Here is a 7,185-nt window from a genome sequence, read left to right as displayed (position 1 = left end):
AGCCACGGTATAAAATAAAATCAGTCTTAAATGAAGCTTTGAATTATTTAAACAATAGGATCAAAGACATACTTCTGTGAAAGTTCACAAGCGCTTTGACTTTTAAAAATCATCGGATTCATCTCCACGTGCAGACATTTGTGGTTAGCTCTGACCTTTTCTTCCAACTGCAGGCGCATTAAGCTGAATAATGCTACATCTTTGTGCTCGCTGATTTTCAGGGCATACTCTGAGGTCTCAAAGTCAGTGGAGGCCAAGCTAAGAGGGCCTTTTGTTCACTGAACACATAAGAGTACACCTAGAGGTCTGTTCTCTTTTCTTGTTGTGAGTAGATTTTTCTGGATAACAATTTTAAAGGACAAGTTTGTACTAGTACCAGACTACATCAAGACTTGTTGGCATCCGGTTATTTTTTCTTTCTTAGTTTTTGATTTGAGTTAGAGTGTGACTACTTTTGAACTAATGGCATAAAACTCTACCACCACTCTGCAGTAGCTTGCCAAAACTCCACACTAACAATGCAAACTGGTTTTGTGTGTCACAGCTAAATTAAGATTCTTGTTTGTCAGTTCAGAAAATGCTTTTTTCTCTCTTCCTGCAGAAACTTGACAGGGTGTCTTATTCTTGGAAGAGGATGGTAAATTCTTGCTAATATTACCCTCTATAGCCAATGGGTACAGCAAAGAAAAGACATCCCTTTGTCCCATGTTCCTCCTCTTGAAGAAACGGCCTGTCTCTGTTGTTACTGCTATTTGTAATACAGAGCTGTTACTTGGAGCTTGGGGCAAGGAAAATTTACTTCCTGGATAGTCATCAAACATCCGATATAATCACATACCCTTTGGCACGTGTGGGCAACCGTCTCATGGATCAGCCTCCTAACTCCTCATCCCTTTAATTCTCCACCCTTCATCTGTTTTGGGGTTCATAAACATAATTAAAGTTCTGATGAACACAAACTGACACAAGAGTCAATTTAGCACTTATTTAGATAGTTTTGCATTTTCTTGGTTTCCTTATTTATAACCCAGATTCAGTGAGTGTTTGAACAACTGGACAGTGGATTCTTCAACTGTGATTTAAAGGAAATATTGGATATTCATTTCTCAATTCTATGAAAGTAAAAGTAAAAAAAAAAAATCAGCGAAATTTTAATTCAACAAAACACACCTTCTTTATTCTGATTGAATGTTACCGGCCCTTTGAGTGTAGCTTCATAGCTAAAATCATCAGGATTCTTTACAAAAATTCCAAGAACTAAAAAAAAAATCCCCCAAGGATATTTCAGGTCTGACCTCTTCCTGTTATGTTGGATGGTGAAACAGTGAAACATGTGAAACCTGAAAGAGAAGTCTGCCTCTTTATGTGAAAGATCATTTTACAGTTTTTTGGCATGTTCTCTGAAAGGTAATTACAGGACAGAAAAAAATCAACAATAAGCATGTCTCCTATTCAAGTTAACAGCAGAGGTATTTCTCATTATCCTTCAAGTTTAAGCCTATGCACAGTATAGACTACAATAAAGCATCTCTGTACACTATCAACAGTGGGATACACTCAATATTCAGTTGAAATCAAGGGCGTAGGTTTGCATAGGGACGGTAGGGACATAACACTACCAACTTTTCAGGAGGCACAAATTGTCCCCACCAATTTTTAAGCAACTTTTTGCATAATATAATGAGTTCAGTTGTATAGGGAATTTAGATTATCTTCCCATATGTTGTAAGGATAGAATTGACCCTACCGTTATTAAGTGAACTATTTTCATAATGTTCAGACTTAAATTTACCCCTTTTCACTCGCTGAATGAGCTGGTCCATTTTTTTTTCCTCAAACGCACGTTAGATTGGCTAATGACTCCCCCCATCGACACACACACACGCACACACACACTCACTCAGCCCCGACAGAAATACGTGTCGACAACATGCCGCCTCCTTCGCAGAGGAGGGATATTAAAAGTTTTTTTCGGCCAGCAGCAGCCACTGTAAGTAATGTAAAAAGACGTCAATGTTGTGGAGGTGGGGAACACACCACTAAATTTGATACTGAAAGTCCGACCTGCATCAGTTAGCAAACTGCGCATGCGCAGTACTCTCTAGAGAGCTGATTGCTTTCTTTGCGGGGCAAGCATAAACAAAGTCTTCGTCAGTTCAGAGGTCATTACAGCCACACAGCGCTGTCTGGAGTGACACAGACTTCAGCAGATCATCGATATCTAACCCGGAGCGGACTATGATGGAATGTTGGTGAAAAACACGAGTTTTTGAACGAGTAATGCAGTTCTAGGAGCGGTGCTGTCTATGAGTTTGGCTGTGCTTGTGGACAAAAGCAGTAGTGTTTTACCTGAAGGAAGGCTCCATTTTTATCTATTTTTGTTATTCTCTAAGACGTTTTTTCAGTTATATTTAATTTATTTATAGGACAGACAATGTTGAGTGGTCTTAAGACAAATGTTATTTTTTGCATTCAGTTAAGAGATTATTAACAAGTTTGTACTGTGTATGTTAATATAATTTAACATTGTGTTCAAATATTGCAATTTAGATTCAATTAATTAGGTACATATTTGTGAGAAATGTAGCCCTGACCCCCGTTCACCCAATCTGTTTGGTCTTATTGATGTCCCTTCCCCAGCAAAAAGTGTACATGCAGGTTATGCTGTTATATTGTCCCTACCAATGTTGAGACCAAACCTACGCCCTTGGTTGAGATACTATTCCTAGACCTCCATCAAACTAAGTAGGTTTAATAAAATCCAATTCATCCCAGTAAGATTGTCCTGATACAATGTGATTCTCCAATGTGAAGAAATGATGCTACCTGTTATGAAGTCTTGTTTAAGTTTTCACTGTTTGTCTCAAATTTACCAGGGGATGGATTATCAACCCTGAAAGTCAGAGATATGACAGAATCTCAGGTGGGGGATAGATCTGTAAAGCAAATTAATCCCTCCAAAAATACCTCCCTCCCTGATTTGAGAATAAATTGAAATAGGATTGTCAGGAATCCACAGGAAAAACAAGGAGGAAGAGGACCCAGTTGCAGAAAACAAAATATTAGTAAACCAAAAATCCAAAAACTCAAAAAACTCTACAAAAGATAAAACTGAAAAAGTCACCGAAAACCAAGAATCTTGAGGAAGCACAAGGACACGAGGGGGGACAGCAAAAACAGACAATGAACCGACAAAGGAACTCAAGAAACAGAGAGACACTAGCTGTGTCCTGATTCAGGGTCTGCAGCCCACAAAGGCTGCAGTCTTCGGAGGACCTGGCCTTTGCAGCCTGTGTAGACCACAAGGGTTGGACTGAAGGGACTGAATTGAGCCGGTCTTCCTGTTTGTCACTCTCATCATCATGCAGCGCCACCCTCACCTGTCGGGCTTCAAACAGTAATGTCACATCATCTTGATATGGCAAACTTTTCAAAAAAGTAAAATTACATTTAAGAAAGGATGGGTTATTACTATTACTTTTATTTTTACTGTTTTACTTTGTAAAATAATGTTTTTTGATGTTTTTGAAAGAGTACAGAACCACAATCATGTCATAAAACAGAGTAAAGCAAAACCGTACATTTTTAAAATTTAAACAAGAGTCATGGGCTTTGTTAGATCAATTACAAAAAACTATATAAGAGCCAGCTGTTTTAGTTTAACATCTTCTATTTTTTCAAAGTACTGAATTTATTAAATGTATTGTTTGAATTCCCTCTTCAAAAAATAAAAATAAAATATTTAAAAAAAAAATATCTATCAATCAAACGAGTTTTATTTCCAGAGAATTTATATTTATGAACAGAATTTTGCCATAATAGGAAAATTTGTAAAGAAAGTGTTTCTCCTTTGTAAATTACTTAAAAGGAACCCAAACAACACATTTTTTCCACAGTAAAATAAGATCTTTGTCAATGCTTTCAGAAATAAAATCATAGTTGTTGCCAGAAATCCTTTACAACTGGATGTCTACAGATTCAGCCTTCATAGGCTGCAGCCCCTGGATTGGGACACAGCTCATATAGGCCTTGTCCACACATAGCCGGGTATTTTCAAAAATGAATACCCCTCCCTTGTTCATTTTTTAAAAATACTTTCATCCACACGCAATGAGCAAATCCACCAAACCCATAATGGGCAAACCCCTGCCATTCAATCAAAATGAGCCCCCATCATTCAGCTGTAACGTTTGAGAGCCAAAAACTCAGTTTACCGGTGTATACACAAAATCATGAAACTGGAGTTTTCCAAAATCTTCACTTTAGTCAGAGTTTTAAAAAAAACATTGTTTTAGGTAACGTAAAGCTGTGGTTTTGTGTGGATGACAGGCCTAAACGTATCAAATATAAACGGTTTCCCAAATACCCGGCTATGTGTGGACATGGCCATAAAGCAGTGTTACCCAATCCTGGTCCTGGGGACCCCCTGCCCTGCATGTTTTTTATGTTCCTGACTCCAACACACCTGATTCAAATGATCATTTCGTTATCAAGCTCTGCTCGAGCCTGATAACGAGCCATTCATTTGAATCAGGTGTGCTGGAGTGGGGTAACATCTAAAACATGCAGGGCAGGGAGTCCCCATGACCAGGATTGGGAAACACTGCCATAGAGGGAGGGGTAATCAAACACAGGTGTGATATGAGTCACAGGTGAAACACATGAGGGGCAATCAGACAGGAGGGAAACACAAGAAGAACTAAACCAAACACAAGGAGCAACAAAGGGACTAGAAAACTCAAGGAATAACTAAGATCTGTGCAGGAAACACAGAAAAACCAGATAAGAATCACTAAGAATAAACATAAAGGAACTTAAGATACACATGAACACAGATGAGAAAAGAAACCCCAAAATACACAAACACACACCAAAAACACAAACCATGACAAGGATCTATTTTAAAACACTGCTTTTCTTTGTTCAAGACAACTTTTTTGGGATACAATGCAACAAGGTATTTTATTTATTAACAGTGCTGTTGTTTGAAAGTGACAACAAGCAAACTTTAGTAGTATATCTTTATATAGTTTATAAATTCTTCATTTTATTGATAGACTCTCAAGTCTGAACGAACCACTGCAGAATAACTGCTGACTGTGGGTTGGAATAAACTTTGTCACAAATAGCTTAGTCCTTGTTTTAGCCTTTAGCTTGTGTTTCCTCTCAATTATTCTCCTGTTTGGCTTCCTCCTGCTCTTCTGTCTTTTCTTTTTGCCCATTCAGCTCCACTAACCACCATTAATACAAAATCAAACCAAAACCTTTTTATTTTTTTTGCAGAAAAAAAGCTCTCTCTTCTTGCTACTGACCTTTGTCAGCCGACGTGGTGTTGTCATAGAGACTTTGACGTGCCCTAAATCAATCCTGTCCTGGGCCCTGTTCTACGAAGCAGGATTACTGCCTAGCGAGGTAGCTTTGAGGATAGGTTTCAGATTCCCTGTTCTATGACACGGGATCACTCCTCAGCGAGGCGAGTCTCCATGGCAACGTACGCTGAACTGCTAACCTGCTCCGGGGCAGGTTAAGTTCTAGATTGAACCCGCGGACTATTAAAACCCCACCCACTGACCAATGAGCTGTCACGAAAAAATGGCTTGTGCGTTCTTAGAGGATCCCGTGGATATCGGAGCTCGACCCACTCTCTTTTTCGGATGACCACCTTTATAAAAGGTACAGGTTTTCCAGGGAGGGGTTGGTAGTATATGACACTTTCTACGGGTAGTTAAAGGGAATGAAGAACTCTCATTGCCATAATAAGATCTTCAATGCCAACACTTCTGTTCCATGACAATATTTTATTGCCCGTATTAAATTTGTGACAGGAATTCATGTAGGGCTCATGTGGGCTACATGTCTCACAAAAAATGTAAACACGATAGGAATGAACAAATGAATAAATTCATCTAAGAAGTATGTTGCATGTTACAGTAAAAGTGCATGGTAACAGTAACAGTGCTATTTCAGGATGACAATGGCACAAAAAACTTTTTTTTTGCACTACACCACTACACTTGCGCATTTGTCAGCAATTTTCTGCCAGCACTCCTTCCGTGCTTTAGCAGCGGCGACTGTGTTGCTTTTATCATTAATTACATGTTTCACCTCTTCATGCTTCCTCATGATCACCTCCTGCTCCTCCTGTGTGAAGTATGCGGTCCTTCTCTCTCCAGCCTGCTCTAACGCTCCAGACTGCTCCATGTTCGTGATTGGTCAGATGCAGCGGGCTCCGCCTTACATTTGTGCACGCGCTCATTGCCTAGCTGGATCCACTTATGAGGTTGATAACCAGGGTCGTAAAACCGTGTAGCGAGACCGCCAGCTACCGCACTCAGTTCAGCGAGGTAGCTCCAAGACTGAACTCGCTTCGTAGAACAGGGCCCTGTCAGACCCAGTAGGGAATTTAGGAAATAGCATTTAGATTTATCCTATTTAGGTGATGATAACCTCATATTAAATTGTGGGTTATGATCAGGCTTATACATATAGAGAAGTGAGACTTTTTCAAGGTTCCTTAGAGAGCCCACATAGTCCCTTTAGATATTAACATTAAGTTGAAGTTCCTGCTAATAGTTCTGTTTTTATTTATGTGGTTGTTGTTTCAACTGTTGCTGTTTGCCTCTCTCCTGTTAATTTAAGGAGACATCTGTCCAACATGAGTCAAGCTCTGCCTCTGGTTTTTGTCTGCTGAAAGGAAGTTATTTATCGTCACTGTAACTTGGTTAATGTTCCAAAGTCTTTTGTTCACGGTGAATTAAGATGAGATAAGAATGAGTCTTGCCTGTAGTATGAGACTGGATCTTATCTTGTCTTGATGTTGGGTTTTTTTTTTATAATATAATATACAGAATGTGCTACTTATCCTACATCCATCCACTGAACTGCTATTGACGTGATTCCCGGGCTCAACCTTCTTCCTGAATTCTAGTGCACATTAGGTCTTCAGCCTCTTCGTTTGACAAAATGCCTCCAACTGTGGCTGACTGCCAATGATGCACAACACAGAAAAGAACTGGTTGAGACATGAATGGATCTGTTTCATTTCAAGGGTCAAGGAGTGACGAGTTTCTCTCTAAATGTTACTGGTCCTGAAGGCATATGTACAACATAGACCCATGTGCTCCCCTTGAGAAGGTAATAAACCTCTGTCTCCCAAAGTGTCTCTAAATGAACTGGTTGGCTAGC

The sequence above is a fragment of the Halichoeres trimaculatus genome, unplaced genomic scaffold (genome assembly GCF_033239565.1).
Source record: "Halichoeres trimaculatus isolate MK-OKI-2021-1 unplaced genomic scaffold, fHalTri1.1 fHalTri1_scaffold_1, whole genome shotgun sequence".
Taxonomy (NCBI): Eukaryota; Metazoa; Chordata; class Actinopteri; order Labriformes; family Labridae; genus Halichoeres; species Halichoeres trimaculatus.
This window is presented reverse-complemented; position numbering follows the sequence as displayed.